A 16,653-nucleotide genomic window follows, 5' to 3' on the forward strand; every position below is an offset into this window, starting at 1 on the left:
GTTCCACAAAGCTACCTTGCCAAAGCCCCCAGCACACTAAGCACACCCCTGTCCCTGTCCATCCTCTGGCCTGGGAAATGGCTGGGGCTGAGCCAGCTCAGCAGAGCGGTGCTCCAGGGCCTCCTACTCCCCACAGCTCTCTGGCCCCCTTGCCCGTCTCTTGCCTGTTGCTCTCAGAAGACTCCGTCTGTGATGGTGTCCAACCGCAGGTGGTGGGACTCTGCTCTGGTTCATGGCAATAGCTGCATGTACTTGGATGTCTCCTAGCCTGGCCTGGTGTGGCAGGTGGCACTTTCACCGGCTGATGAAGACTGTTCTCCATGCAAGGGGAAGGAGGATCTTCGGCCCAGCACCACCCGGCAGTAGAAAGGCAGGGGGATGGTCCTGCATTCAGGGATCTCCAGTCGTGGGGATATCTCTGTGAGCTCTAGGGTGGGCGGGAGACACTTCACTCTGAGGGCAACACACCCACTGAGCAGTGACTCCAGCATGTTCTCCAGAGCACCCCTCCAAACCAGCCCCTATGGCACCCTGATTTCAACCCCCCCCCGGCCCCCGGCCTGCCCTGCGGACTGCGGGACTCACGAGCTGTGCTTTGGCCTGGTAGCACTGGAAGCCCCCAGCCTTCCTGGCGCTCTGGTCCATGGCTTGCGCTGTGACATTGCCTTCTTTGCCAGCCACCTTCGAGCACTGCGTGTGGGCCACAGGCAGCCCAGAGCCCTGGCCCGGAGCCGAGGGGACGCAGCAGGCTGGGAGCCCCAGCGAAGTCGGACAGCTCAGAGGGCAGGGAGGTTACCAAAGAGCTGCGGGTGCCACAGCACCTGAGAGGAGCCAGAGCAGCTCTGGCCCTGGCAGGAGTTTCCGTCTCCAAGGAGGAAGCCTCTTGCACCACATGTGATTTCTGTGTCTGGCTGTTTCCTCTCTTCGCTGTTGCCGCCACGTTGAGCTCACACCCCAGCTGGGCTGAGGCAGAGCACCTGGGCTGAGGGCTGCTCTGGGGCTGGATGGAAACATGGCCATGCAGCTGCCGGCGCTGGCCCTTCTCCTGGCCCTCCCCACCCTGCTGTCTGCCCAGGAAGGGGCACAGGCCAGTTCCGGCCTCGGGGAAGAAGCCAAGAATCCAGGTAGGACCTGCCCGAGGCGTTGCTGCTCCCTGCCTGCAGGTTCGGGGCTGGGCTTTGCCTCACAGCCTTGCTGCGGTTGTCCTGGGCAGGGGTGGCCCTCCAGGGCCAGGCCTCAGCCTGTGGGGCTCAGAGAGCTCTGGGTGAGGCAGGGGAAACTGTGCCCCGGGGTGGCCCACTGGGTGAGAGCTGCAGCCGTGCTCCTCTCTGGAAAGCAGCCTCCCCGCCGGGAGTGGCAGATAGGTCAGCGTCTGTCTACGGACTGTGGAGAAGCAGCCCAGGAAGTGGCTCTCGCGGTACCCGATAAATGGTATCACCAGCTCCTGGGGACAGGTGTGAGCCCCGCAGGTGGGGGAGCTCTGTGGGGCTGTTTCACTTCAGCACGGGCCTCTGGCACCAGGAGCTGGACTCCGGCCAGGCACCTGTGCACCTTGCTGCCCTGGCGCCCCCAGCACAGCGGGCTCATTCCTGGAACGAGTTCATTGCGTTCTCGTGGAGGGAGGGTACCTTGTGTGAGCGATGGGTCGGTGCAGCAGGGGTGCCTTTCGAGAGCGGATGCAGCCACACGGGCCTGGCGTTGGGCCGTGCAGAGTGCCACGGGGTGCACCAATAACCGTGCTCCTCTCAGACGGGGGCCCGGAGCTCGGAGTCATTGTCTCCGGTGGAAAACGGGCTACAGGAGAGTGTTGCTAGAACAGATCCCCTGCACCACGTGGCCTGCGAGACCCATCTCTGGTCTCGGTGCTGCCCTCCCCACCCGAGGTGCAACTTTCACCGTCCCCTCAGCCGAACAACTGCCTGCCGGCAGGACCTGGGCTGGAGTCTGTGGCCAGCGCCAACTCTTCCAGAGCAGGGCTTGTGTTCTGCAGGGCCAGCACTGAGTGGGGCTGGGTGCCAAGCCGGCCATGGGTTAGTGGTGTCAGAGGCTGAGAGAAGGCATTTGGGGGTGAGCAGCCTGGCTCTGCCTCGGTCTCTGTTCGTTAGCTGTGGTTTGGCTCGGGGGTAGCACCCAGTGGGTCTTGCCGCCCTGGAGGTCCGTGTCTTTTGGCAGGCTCGCTCCTAAGTCTGTGGGTTCTTGACATGGTTCTGCCTGGCAAGAGCTGAAAGCCTGGGAAGTTAGGAAGCGTTTGCCTGGAGTCGCCTTTAGCAGAGCAGGCTGCGGGCTGGTGCGCTGAGGCTGGCCCAATGGAATAAGGATGGGCTGGGACCCCAGCCCGCTGGCTTCCTTTCAGCCGAGGTGAGGGCACAGCCCTGATCCAAACGCTGTCCCGGCTCACGTGAAACAAGCTGGTGTGTCTCAGGCAGGCTCCTGGTGGACAGGTGTCCCCATGGCCCCACCCAGCTATGCTCGCAGCTGCAGCAGCAAGGCCACGGGCTGGCTGTGCCGTGGAGGCTCAGCTCCTCTCTGCTCACGGTCACATCCTCTAACCTGGGGCAGGCCAGGCAGCCTGTGGAAGCTGGCACTGCTGGGGCTCCAGCTGCCCTGAGGAGAAACAGAGGCGTCGAGCTGGCAGCACTGAACAGAGTCAGAGCACCCCAGAGACGGTGGCATTGACTCCCTTGCAGAGGAGGACAGGCTCACGGCAGTGAGCAGGAGGGGCTGTAGGGAGCTGGGTGGGCAGCACGGCCTCCCCTAGGGCATGTCCTGTGGGGCTGCTGGCATGAGAGCCCAGAAAGAACAGGTGGGGCCGAGAGTGAGGCGGAAATGAAAATTGTGCTGGCTATGAAAAAGAGGAACCCTGACGCAAACCTCCCCAGCCCCACCCAGTGGTGCACTGGGCCAGCCAGGCCGGGAGATGCGGCAAGAGCCGCTCAGAGACACGGACCGTCTCCCCCACGGCCCAGCCGAGAGACATGGCCAGCCCCACCCAGAGACACGGACCATCTCCCCCAGGGCCCAGCCGAGAGACATGGCCAGCCCCACCCAGAGACACGGACGATCTTCCCCAGGGCCCAGCCGAGAGACATGGCCAGCCCCACCCAGAGACACGGACCATCTTCCCCACGGCCCAGCCGAGAGACATGGCCAGCCCCACCCAGAGACACGGACCATCTCCCCCACGGCCCAGCCGAGAGACATGGCCAGCCCCACCCAGAGACACGGACCGTCTCCCCCAGGGCCCAGCCGAGAGACATGGCCAGCCCCACCCAGAGACAAGGACCTTCTCCCCCAGGGCCCAGCCGAGAGACATGGCCAGCCCCACTCAGAGACACGGACCATCTTCCCCAGGGCCCAGCCGAGAGACATGGCCAGCCCCACCCAGAGACACGGACCATCTTCCCCACGGCCCAGCCGAGAGACATGGCCAGCCCCACCCAGAGACACGGACCATCTCCCCCACGGCCCAGCCGAGAGACATGGCCAGCCCCACCCAGAGACACGGACCGTCTCCCCCAGGGCCCAGCCGAGAGACATGGCCAGCCCCACTCAGAGACAAGGACCTTCTCCCCCAGGGCCCAGCCGAGAGACATGGCCAGCCCCACTCAGAGACACGGACCATCTCCCCCATGGCCCAGCCGAGAGACATGGCCAGCCCCACTCAGAGACACGGACCGTCTCCCCTACAGCCCAGCCGAGAGACATGGCCAGCCCCACCCAGAGACATGCACCTTCTCCCCTACGGCCCAGCCGAGAGACATGGCCAGCCCCACTCAGAGACACGGACCGTCTCCCCTACAGCCCAGCCGAGAGACATGGCCAGCCCCACCCAGAGACACGGACCATCTCCCCCAGGGCCCAGCCGAGAGACATGGCCAGCCCCACTCAGAGACACGGACCATCTCCCCTACGGCCCAGCCGAGAGACATGGCCAGTCCCACTCAGAGACACGGACCATCTCCCCCATGGCCCAGCCGAGAGACATGGCCAGCCCCACTCAGAGACACAAACCATCTCCCCTACGGCCCAGCCGAGAGACATGGCCAGCCCCACTCAGAGACACGGACCGTCTCCCCCAGGGCCCAACCGAGAGACATGGCCAGCCCCACCCAGAGACACGGACCGTCTCCCCTACAGCCCAGCCAAGAGACATGGCCAGCCCCACTCAGAGACACAAACCATCTCCCCTACGGCCCAGCCGAGAGACATGGCCAGCCCCACTCAGAGACACAAACCATCTCCCCTACGGCCCAGCCGAGAGACATGGCCAGCCCCACTCAGAGACACAAACCATCTCCCCTACGGCCCAGCCGAGAGACATGGCCAGCCCCACTCAGAGACACGGACCGTCTCCCCCAGGGCCCAACCGAGAGACATGGCCAGCCCCACCCAGAGACACGGACCGTCTCCCCTACAGCCCAGCCAAGAGACATGGCCAGCCCCACTCAGAGACACAAACCATCTCCCCTACAGCCCAGCCGAGAGACATGGCCAGCCCCACCCAGAGACACGGACCATCTCCCCCAGGGCCCAGCCGAGAGACATGGCCAGCCCTACTCAGAGACACGGACCGTCTCCCCTACAGCCCAGCCGAGAGACATGGCCAGCCCCACCCAGAGACACGGACCATCTCCCCCAGGGCCCAGCCGAGAGACATGGCCAGCCCCACCCAGAGACACGGACCATCTCCCCCAGGGCCCAGCCGAGAGACATGGCCAGCCCCACCCAGAGACACGGACCGTCTCCCCTACAGCCCAGCCAAGAGACATGGCCAGCCCCACTCAGAGACACAAACCATCTCCCCTACAGCCCAGCCGAGAGACATGGCCAGCCCCACTCAGAGACACAAACCATCTCCCCTACAGCCCAGCCGAGAGACATGGCCAGCCCCACCCAGAGACACGGACCATCTCCCCTACGGCCCAGCCGAGAGACATGGCCAGCCCCACTCAGAGACACGGACCATCTCCCCTACGGCCCAGCCGAGAGACATGGCCAGCCCCACTCAGAGACACGGACCATCTCCCCCATGGCCCAGCCGAGAGACATGGCCAGCCCCACTCAGAGACACGGACCGTCTCCCCTACGGCCCAGCCGAGAGACATGGCCAGCCCCACTCAGAGACACGGACCGTCTCCCCTACGGCCCAGCCGAGAGACATGGCCAGCCCCACTCAGAGACACGGACCGTCTCCCCCAAGGCCCAGCCGAGAGACATGGCCAGCCCCACTCAGAGACACGGACCGTCTCCCCTACAGCCCAGCCGAGAGACATGGCCAGCCCCACTCAGAGACACGGACCGTCTCCCCCATGGCCCAGCCGAGAGACATGGCCAGCCCCACTCAGAGACACGGACCGTCTCCCCCATGGCCCAGCCGAGAGACATGGCCAGCCCCATTCAGAGACACGGACTGTCTCCCCCATGGCCCAGCTGAGAGACATGGCCAGCCCCACCCAGAGACACGGACCATCTCCCCTACGGCCCAGCTGAGAGACATGGCCAGCCCCACTCAGAGACACGGACCGTCTCCCCTACGGCCCAGCCGAGAGACATGGCCAGCCCCACCCAGAGACACGGACCGTCTCCCCTACGGCCCAGCCGAGAGACATGGCCAGCCCCACCCAGAGACACAAACCGTCTCCCCTACAGTCCAGCCGAGAGACATGGCCAGCCCCACCCAGAGACACGGACCGTCTCCCCCAGGGCCCAGCCGAGAGACATGGCCAGCCCCACTCAGAGACACGGACCGTCTCCCCTACAGCCCAGCCAAGAGACATGGCCGGCCCCACTCAGAGACACGGACCATCTCCCCCACGGCCCAGCCGAGAGACATGGCCAGCCCCACTCAGAGACACAAACCATCTCCCCTACAGCCCAGCCGAGAGACATGGCCAGCCCCACCCAGAGACACGGACCATCTCCCCTACGGCCCAGCCGAGAGACATGGCCAGCCCCACTCAGAGACACGGACCATCTCCCCCATGGCCCAGCCGAGAGACATGGCCAGCCCCACTCAGAGACACGGACCGTCTCCCCTACAGCCCAGCCGAGAGACATGGCCGGCCCCACTCAGAGACACGGACCATCTCCCCCACGGCCCAGCCGAGAGACATGGCCAGCCCCACTCAGAGACACGGACCGTCTCCCCTACGGCCCAGCCGAGAGACATGGCCAGCCCCACTCAGAGACACGGACCGTCTCTCCTACGGCCCAGCCGAGAGACATGGCCAGCCCCACTCAGAGACATGGACTGTCCCCGCTACGGCCCAGCCGAGAGACATAGCCAGCCCCACTCAGAGACACAAACCGTCTCCCCTACAGCCCAGCCGAGAGACATGGCCAGCCCCACACAGAGACACGAACCGTCTCCCCTACGGCCCAGCCGAGAGACATGGCCAGCCCCACTCAGAGACATGGACTGTCCCCGCTACGGCCCAGCCGAGAGACATAGCCAGCCCCACTCAGCGACACAAACCGTCTCCCCTACGGCCCAGCAGAGAGACATGGGCAGAAAATTGTAAGAAACCCTGGCTGTTCCTTTGTAAAAGAAATTGCTTTCTCTGAAGTGAGCTGTCCTTTGTGTGAGAGAGGAAAAGTGAATGTGGGTGTGTGCACAATGGTATTGGTCCCCAAAGTCAGCCTGTCCGGACAACCAGCTGCCAGGCACCTTGGTGGCCAGAAGAGAATAGGAGCTGAGCCCTGCAAAAGAACCCATCCAAGAAAGAGAAAGAGAAAGAGAAAGAGAAAGGGAAAGGGAAAGAAGCTGCATCCAGAGAGGAACAAAGTCCCACCTGCTGTTAGCTGATCACTCATGGCCATGCAGCATCCTGGGGCAGACGGACAGGCCTTCTCCCAGGGTGGGTGGGCCTGACTGCCCCTGAGTACTGCAGCTGACGAGAGAGTAAGCTGACAAGGAGTCATACAAGCTGCTCATCACTGCCAATTCGTGACTGCAGCCAGGTACGCTGGCCCTCACTATACCTTGGCTTCCTCCACTGTTTCTATGCAACGTTTCACCAGCATGAGCTGGTGTGGGGGGCATGTGGGTGCAGGTGGGTACGATTGTGGGGTGGGGGTGTGCTTGAACGCTGGTTCTCTTTTTTCCTTCAATCCAACAGTGACATTTAATAAAACCCATATGAATGTGACCTGGGGTGGGGAGTCTAGTGTAAAATAGGGCAGTTGTTTTCCACCAGTGTGCCGTGTGCCCCAGGAACTGTGCAAGTGTGCCATGAAATGTGGCCAGTTTCCCCTCACTGTGGCGCTTTGCAGAGCCACAGCAGCAGGGGATGGGTGAGTGGGGAGGAGGACATCGATGACCCCAAGCCAAGCAGCAAGGATGCCTGAGTCTCAGCAGGTGTGGGGTTCGTCAATTTTTTCCCCCTTGCAGAGCCACAGTGGGGTGAAGCGCTAACCTGCGGGACCCCGTTTGTGCCAGGAGGCAGCAGAACTGCTGCTTCTCGGTCTGAATGAGCTGGCAGGGAGCTGGCCCCACTCTCTGCTGGGGCAAGCAGGAGAGCAGGAGGGCACGAGCCCGTGTGATTTGGGGCGTGGTTTAAATGCCGCATCCTGTCTCCAACAAGCTGGTGGGGAGGGCAGCTGCTTTCAGTGGTTACTTGTTTACTCAACGCCCTTAGCATGGCACTGAGCAGCTTTGAAAATGCAGCTGTGCTTGCTGGCTAAGATGGCCTGTTCTGTCCTGGATTTGAAACAATAAGGCTTTTGATCCTTGGTTAGCTTATCGGATGCACAACCCTACTGCCAACCTCTGCGGTAAGACTGTAACCAGAGCAAATGCGCGTAAATGTGATGCTTAGGAGCAATCGATTCAGCTGATGAGCAGTGGGTGTGCATGGGAGGGTTCGTCTCGCTGAAGGGTGCTGTGCTCCTGAAAAGGTTGGGAACCACTGACGTAGGGCAACGTCACTGCCCCTGAACACCTACATTGGGCAAGAGCCTTCGGTCAATGTCAGCTTCAATGGAGCCGCTTCTCCCCATGAGTCAACTTCATTATGATGTCCTGCCCTGGATCCACAAACGGCAGGGCTGGCGCCTGTCCTGAGGACATGATATCCACTCATGAGGCCTCACCAGGAGCAGCCGACATGCTCCTGTCCCATGGCTTTCTCACTGCAGCTTGTCACCAGGGTCTTCTCAGCTGGATGCGCTCAGCCTCTGCCTCAGGAATTGTGCCTGGTGAGCAAGCAGCTCCCACAAGCAAGCACAAAACTCCCTGGAAGGGCCACGTACATGACTGCCCACATCTTTGCTCCTGCTGGACCTGTGAGAGTCTTACAACCAAGCCAGGATTGCCCCTGGCAGGACACATGGAATGTTTTCAGACCCAGTGAATACCATCCCTGTCTTTCTGGTGTCCCTGGATGTGACTGACAATTCGGTCGTTCACTGTGCCAGGACACCACACCACACCACAAGCCTGTTCTCCTCCAGCCATAGGACACCCCATCTTGGCCTGGCTGGCCAATGCCGCGGCCTTGTTGGAGACGCACCTGCCTCCAGCAAATGTGCCACTGTTCACAGTAGCAGAACACTGTACAAAGCAGCCCACTCCTTCTCTGGCACAGGCCTCCCCAGAGCTGAAGAGACAGCACTGCGAGGGTTGTCCCCCCAGGCCCCCTCCCTGGCGGGCGGGATGTTCACCTCCCAGGAAGGGTCTCAGTTCATGGCCTGGTTGTGGGAGGAGTGACAAGGCCCTGCTCACCGTCCCCAGCCCGGCTGTCAGACAGAGGGTCAGCCTCATCCCTGAGCACTCTCTGCAGTGCTGCACCAGGACGACTGGTTGGCCTTTCTGTTTGGCACACAGTTTGCCGACATGGGGGTGAGCAAACTTTTACGTCGGGCGCCGCTTGTCGTCCCCGCGTTGTACTGAAAAGTCCTGTGTGGGATCTCTTCAGAGGAAACGGCAAAATGCCGCGTTTACTGAGAATACGGTGTCACTACATCATACACATACAATATGCATAGTTCACTTACAGGTGCGCACACGCACGCACTCACGCACAAACACACACACTCCTGTCTTGGTGTTATGAATAGTTGCTCCCCTAACTGCGCTGGGCAGGTGAGTTAGAGCGGGGGGGCAGGGGTGGAGCCGGGCTCCTGCCGATCCGGATCGGTGATCCAGTGCTGACAAGACAAACCCGGGGTCCCTGTGCAAAATGCTTCCACTGATAGCATCCTCTCTCGCGTGCAGGTTGACACCGGTTAGCCGGCTCATTCATATGCACAATCTGCAAGAGCAATTGTATGAATATGCATTGAGCACCTTCTCCTGGGCGGTGCTTCCGAAGGCGGCACTCGCTGGTGACTCCCCAGGTGTCCATGTGTCCAGTCTTCTTTCAACGGGCCCACTTCACAGGTTCACAGACGGAAGGATGCCTACTACTTCACATGTTCCATTGTTCTTCTCACAGGGGCTTGGATCTACCTTCTCCAACACTCCTGAGTACTTGGAGGTGCTGGTCTCCCGCCTTTCCGTTCACACCTCACTCACTTCACAGGGCAATCAATGAAGCAATTGGAAAATAAAGGATACAGAGAAGTTTTTCTTTACTTTACTTCTAGGACCTGGTCTACAAAATAGAACTGAATTTCTACAGAACAGGGCATAGCGCAATGATACCGGAAATGACTTGACACAATATTTAAAAACTCCAATGAGAAAATAGTTAAAACAAAGATGTATCTGCATTGTCCCCCTGTTGACTCCTCAAGGACAATTCATGAGTGGGTCACATTTAAATTTTAATGTATTGGCTTCAGGGCTATGTATTGATTCATGATTTCTGTTTCAGGTTTTACTTTGAGGCAGTAGTAGTAGGCATCCTTCAGTCTGCATAGACTATGGATCGCGCCGTTTAAAGTTTCAATTGAGGACTTAATTTACAGCGTCTACTGTGACTATGAAGACCCACACGAGAGTGACAGTCCTGGCTGCATCTGTTGCAGATGTAGTGGGTGTCTGGCAAGTCCTTATTGTGCTTTCTGTGCGCTCGCTTCTCCTCTGCTAGCTGTCTGATCCTCAACTCGCCCTTCTGAAGGCCCTTGTGTAACCCCTGCCTCCATCTGCTGCGGTCATCTGCTAGTTCTTCCCAGTTGTCCAGCTCGATGTCTACCTCTCTGAGGTCTCTCTTGCAGACATCTTTGTAGCGCAACTGGGGGCGTCCGGGAGGTCTTTTGCCAGAGGCTAGCTCACCATACAGGATGTCTTTTGGAATCCTTCCATCATTCATCCTGTGGACGTGGCCAAGCCAGCGGAGTCGACGCTGCCTGAGGAGGGTGTGCATGGTTGGGATTCCAGCTTGCTCGAGGACGGCGGTGTTGGTCACTCTGTCCTTCCATGATATTCCAAGGATGCGCCTGAGGCGGCGCAAGTGGAAGACGTTCAGCCTCTTTTCCTGGCGGGCATACAGGGTCCAAGTCTCGCTGCCATAAAGGAGGGTGCTGAGGATGCAGGCTCTGTAGACTTGCATTTTGGTGTGAGTGTACAGCTTGTTGTTATTCCACACTCTCTTGCTGAGTCTGGACAGAGTTGTGGCCGCTTTTCCGATCCTCCTATTTAGCTCAGTGTCCAACGACAGGTTGTCAGTGATGGTGGACCCGAGGTAAAGGAACTCGTGGATGACCTCTAATGTATAGTTGTCAATGCTGATTGATGGGGATTCAGCAACATGCTTTCAGAATCAGGAGCGGCGTCAAGCAAGGATGCATGCTTGCTCCGACATTGTTCGGGATCTTCTTCGCACTCCTTCTGAAGCACGCCTTTGGATCTTCAACAGAGGGCATCTTGCTGCACACAAGATCTGATGGGAAACTGTTTAACCTTGCAAGGCTGAAAGCTAAGTCTAAGGTGCGGGAAGTCCTCATCAGAGACATGCTGTTCGCAGACGATGCTGCTGTAGTGTCACACACAGAAGACCAGCTTCAAAAACTGCTGGATCAGTTCTCCAAAGCGTGCAAGGACTTTGGGCTTACCATCAGCCTAAAGAAGACAAACGTACTCGGTCAGGATGTTGCTGAATCCCCATCAATCAGCATTGACAACTATACTTTGAGGTATATTCTTTTTTATCCAATAGCACATATGGAACATTAGGATGCACATAACAATTACGACACCAACCTTGAATAGCAACAGAGAGGTCACCGTGTTAGTCTGCACTCCAACAAAACAACAAAACAAACCAGCAGAAACATAGCACTAACAAAATGATTCATTTGGCGATCAGCTTTTGTGAGACAGACCCGGTCTGAAGAAGTGGGTCTGTCCCACAAAAGCTCATCACTGAATTAATCATTTTGTCAGTCTTTAAAGTGCTACATTTCCGCTGGTTTAATTATGACACCGGTAAGACAATGAGCTGGACAACTGGGAAGAACTAGCAGACGACCGCAGCAGATGGAGGCAGGGGTTACACAAGGGCCTTCAGAAGGGCGAGATGAGGATCAGACAGCTAGCAGAGGAGAAGCAAGCGCACAGAAAGCACAATAAGGACTTATCAGACACCCACCACATCTGCAAGAGATGCAGCAAGGACTGTCACTCTCGTGTGGGTCTTCATAGTCACAGTAGATGCTGTAAATGAAGTCCTCAATTGAAACTGTAAAGGGCGCGATCCATAGTCTATGCAGACTGAAGGATGCCTACTACTACTAAGACAATGACAGGACAGAAATATTTAGAATTGCAGGCCAAGTGGGTGACTGCCCCTTAAACACACCATACCAATGATGAATGCTTGTCACAGTGTTTTAGAAAACAATTGTTGCCATTTTTAAGATTTTGAGAAGGTCACTTGGATGGGTCTGTTGTCATTGTTTGTATTTTATCAGTTCCAGAGCCTGTCTGCCAGCACCTTAGTCCCAGTGCGTCAGCTCCTAGCTCAGTATTGCCCCAAATGATGTTCGGTACAGAAGTTGGGAGCTCTTTTCCCAGGCTACCCGCCCCTTCTGGAAATCAAGCAAAATTTTTTAGTAGCACCTGTACCTTTATTGGGCCTTGGCAGCACTTCCCCTTGCAGTAATCGGGGAAGTTGTGAAAATAGCCTTATACTTTTAGCTGTATGGAACAGTTAGATGCATTTTGCTGGGCTTGCATGCAAACATTTTAATTAACACTGAATTATGCTTTTACATACCCATTGTTTTGTTTTTAATTTTTCTTTTTACCAGCAGATAAACCTTGTGCTTTATGCATGCCCCCCCTTTAAATGTGCCTTTGCTACTTTCGGATGGTTTTTCTGCCAGCAAGACTTGAATTCCTTGGTGTGATGGAGTGGGGGATACCTGTGTGTATGTGAGTGGCTCACAGAGGGTGTGGGGTCCTGCTGAGGGTAACCCTGATGACCAGGTAACACCTTTGTACGGGAGACAAAGGAGGAGGTGGAGCCTGAGGGGTTTGAATTGGAACTGGGAGTTGGAAGCAGTTAGTCTGGGCTGAGGGAGAGAGAGACAAAGGAGGGGGCAAGGCCCCAGCTCTGGGGGCCCCTCGGGGCCTCCTCTCCCCAACATGGATGGGACTGGCTGTCTCTGCCGGCTGTACTGACTCCTCTGTACGATGCTGTGTCCTGTCGGCTAATAAACCTGCTGTTTTCCTGCTGAGTGAGAGACTCTCCTGCCTGCGGACGGGGTGCAGAGCTTGGGGGACCCCAGAACCCCATCACACTGGTGTCAGGAGTGGGATGTTCTGCACCCCGAGGATGGAGCATCCAGCAGTAAGTGACCAGGGCCCTGGAAGAAGTGGGGCCTGCGAGACCCAGGTGTGCTGAAGGGCAGTGAGGTGCAGTTCCCCAAGGCGGAGGGGCCTGCGGCCGAACCCAGGCAACTGCGGTTGTGGTCCTCGAGAGGGGGTGTCACACCCAAGGAGGGGTAACTCCTGGGAATCTGTTGGAGTCGGTCCCGAAGGTGGAGGGGCCGAGAGCCCAACCCCCAGGAACAAGTGACCCCTGAGGAGGCTGACGCTGAATGAGTCCTTCCCAAGACAGGGTGCTCATGGTCCCTGAGAGCGGGTGTCACACTGAAGAAGGGGTTCCTCTGGGAGTCTGTTGGAGTCGGTCCCAGAGGGCAGAGGGGCCTACGGCCTAACCCCGGGCAGCTTGTGACCCGCAAGGAGCCTGGCACACTGAAGGGATTCTTCCAGGAATCGTGGGGTGCAGAGGGCATCAGCCTGAGAGCCTGCAACCACGCTGAGCAACTCCACTGTGAAGTGGCAGCACCTGGAAACCGAATCGAGATTAAAGAAGCTGGACAAGGCAGCGTGGATGTGCAGTGGCAGAGGTGAGGGTTAAGGAAAATCCTGCAGAGGTGAGCCCGGATCGGGGCAGGGAACCCTGGACTGCCTGGAGCTCTGAACCGAGTGGCCTGCCGCAGCTCAAGGAGGGAAGGAGCAATTCCAACCCATCATCTACTAGTGGCCAAGACAGACCTGCAAAAAGTTTTCCAGGCCTGGGCCGAGGAAGGTGCCTGTGTGTCTGTGCAGGAAAGCAGCTGATACACTGGGAATGGCAAGTTGTCTGTGAGAGAAGCTGCTTCACCTTCTGTGTGTGTGTGGAGACCAGCCGGGGGCTGGGACAAAGGAGAGAGTGTCTCCCATTGTCTGTCTGTGTTGAACAGCAGCAGCAGCCTGGGGAGAGAGCAGAGCCTGCGTTTGGAAAAGGTGCCAATGAGGAAACTAGCCCATTGTCTGAGGAAGATTCACCAGCCTGGGGTGGCTGGAGAAGGATCCACCAGAAAAGAGCATTCCAGGTGTGTCTCTGAATCCAGCCATGGGGGCTGGAGCAGAGGGAATGGCTCTGGGATGGGCAGTGGTGTCCCTGCTAAGGACACTGGTCCTTGGTGCAAAAAAAGTGCTTCTGCTTCTGGGGAAGTGAATCCTTTGCCTGAGCCTGTGGGGGCTCGAGATGGAGCCAAGATCCCAGAGCTGGATCTGAGGGCAGCTGAAGCCCAGATGGGAAGTGGGCCTACCTCTGTGTCTCTCAGGGGGGATGATGCTTTAACTCGGTCTGATCCAGTTAGTATCATCAGGGAATCCCAGAGACCAGACGATTCTGGTACTTGTTTTTTGCCTGATGCTGAGGTGTTATTGGGAGGGGGTGAGAGGACTCTGTCCTACCAGAGTCATCCTCTCGCCAGGACACAAGAACAGACGGGCAATGGAGTTACGCTGACTGATGAAGATAAAGGAGCTGGTAGCAGAAGGGAGGAAAGGGACCCTAACCTTCTGTCCGGTGGTACTGGCTGTCTGCTTGGAGGGGGATTATGTGGGAATCTGCCTGATGGGCCAGAAGTGATCCTGGGTGTAGGTGAACCCCAGGAGCTGGTTGTGGCTCAAGGGAGCAGTGCCGCTGTGGAGCAAGACAGGGGTGAGTTGTTGTTTGGGGGAGCTCTTGAGGAAGAGAATGTCCCTGAAACTTTTCCTGACCCGTCTGTGGGGACTGCAGAAAATGGGAGTGAGGTGAAGGAGAGTGAACAGGAAAGGTGCTTGTCTGTCTGTAAGAGCCAGAGCAGCCCTTTGCCTGGGGAGAAGTTTGTTTCAGCTCCTGATGGCCAGGACCTGCCTGAGTGTGAAACCACTGGCTGTGCTCTGCAAGGGTCCAAAGCAGGCAGGGTAAAAGTTTCTCAGGAATTGGAAGCTGGTGCAAGTAAAGTGAAAACTATCAGGTAGTGTGAGCAGCCCTGTGAGAACCAAGTAAAACAGCTGCACAGTCAGTCTCTGTAGGATGCAGGAGAGGTTCAGCAATTCCCCATCTCCAGATGCTAGAAACACTTATATTCTCACACTGGACTCCAATTCTGATTCCACTGGGAGGCAGAAGTTGGAGGTAAAAGGACAAAGGAGCTGTGGGCCTGGTGGGCCAGTAAGGGATAAACAGGGATTCCTCCATGTGGATTCTGCGTCTGGGACTCACAAAACAACTCTCAGAAAGCAGTTTGGTTTGCAAATTTCCAGGCTGGCTGGGAGGGGCTGTCTCCCTGAGATCATCAATGGCCCAGCTCTTGTTAGAAGGGAGGGCACAGCCAGAGAGATCAGATTTCCACCCCAGGGGGCAAGAGAGAAGATTAGAACTTGATGGTGCTAAGAAAGGCCTCAGCCATTTATCCCCAAAATACCAGATTCTCAAGGCTGTTGCACAAAGGTTGTGGTCTACCAAAGAGCAACGTAAATGTGCAGTTGCAATGGGTTTGTTCTGTTACTCACGCTGACTGCTGTAACCAAGGGGTGCTGCTACCAAAAGCTGTAGAATTGTACCATGTACTGAAGGTTTGGAAAGAGCCATGTGACATGATGACATTGATGTAGAAGCATGAGTTGTATGTTGAAGGAGTCTGTAACTCTGAAATGTCACCATTGTTCCCTGTAACTAGTCTTGCAACCTCTCACGTGAGGAGGAACATTCCAAACCTATTGTGTGGCATGGAAGGGGAAACTGAGGCACACAACCATTTTGGTGGTCTGGCTAAATGCCAAGGGTGGAAGCATTTGTACCTTCTTTTACTGGACTGGAACTGAATTCCAAACATTTGCCGGAGCAGCTGTATGGGCTGGTGGTCACACAGGGCAGGGCCCAGACCAGAAAAGAACTATTTGATCTGCTGATGCTGCAGCATCTGTATGGGCTCTGCCTGCCCGACTTGAGAACGTGGCTGACGGACCGGGGCCGAAGCAGGGAGACCAACCAACCTGAGGGAACTAAAGGGACTTGTCCGGCTGCATCACATGAAAAGGGCCAATACCAAGCTCCTAAGTTGGAGCCTCCCCCAGCAGGATTATGACATGGAGGTGGTGCACATCAAGGGAAGCACCGAGGGTACAGCCGATGCCCGATCACGAGGGGAGGGCCCCGAACTTCCCCAGGTCACCGGCTGAGTGACCCCGCTCAGTTCGGTCTGGAAGGGGGGAGAGATGTGATGGAGTGGGGGATACCTGTGTGTATGTGAGTGGCTCACAGAGGGTGTGGGGTCCTGCTGAGGGTAACCCTGACGACCAGGTAACACCTTTGTACGGGAGACAAAGGAGGAGGTGGAGCCTGAGGGGTTTGAATTGGAACTGGGAGTTGGAAGCAGTTAATCTGGGCTGAGGGAGAGAGAGACAAAGGAGGGGGCAAGTCCCCAGCTCTGGGGGCCCCTCGGGGCCTCCTCTCCCCAACATGGATGGGACTGGCTGTCTCTGCCGGCTGTACTGACTCCTCTGTACGATGCTGTGTCCTGTCGGCTAATAAACCTGCTGTTTTCCTGCTGAGTGAGAGACTCTCCTGCCTGCGGACGGGGTGCAGAGCTTGGGGGACCCCAGAACCCCATCACACTTGGCCTCTCCCCTTTTGAGACGCTGGTTTCTGTAAATACAGTCAAAATGCTTATTGCTTATTAAACCCTTTCCGCCTAATGCAGTATTATTCTTAACAAAGCACGCAACAATGCTAGCAGTAAGACAGACAGACACAAGACAAATACAAACATAAAACAATCTTTGTTGCAACACCAGGTACATGATATTGTTGGGTGTTCAGCTGGAATCTGCCTGTCCTAACTTTCTGACAGACAAAAATAAAAACCTACTTCTGCCCCTTTGGGGGTGCCATATTATCACTTATATGCTTTTTTTCTTTTACAAGTATTCTCTCACTTTTCTCTTTG

At 57.2% G+C, this 16,653-nt stretch overlaps 1 protein-coding gene across 1 annotated transcript in view; it reads left to right on the forward strand.

Annotated features, from left to right (window-relative positions):
- Window positions 1-1,034: 1,034 nt before the first annotated feature.
- Window positions 1,035-16,653, forward strand: part of LOC142013280 (receptor-type tyrosine-protein phosphatase kappa-like) — an 85,532-nt gene continuing 69,913 nt past the window's right edge. The window contains exon 1 of the mRNA XM_074994451.1: window positions 1,035-1,124. The gene's annotated coding sequence lies outside the window, so the exon portion shown is untranslated. The remainder of the gene's footprint in view (window positions 1,125-16,653) is intronic.

Source organism: Carettochelys insculpta, chromosome 5 (genome assembly GCF_033958435.1).
Source record: "Carettochelys insculpta isolate YL-2023 chromosome 5, ASM3395843v1, whole genome shotgun sequence".
Taxonomy (NCBI): domain Eukaryota; kingdom Metazoa; phylum Chordata; order Testudines; family Carettochelyidae; genus Carettochelys; species Carettochelys insculpta.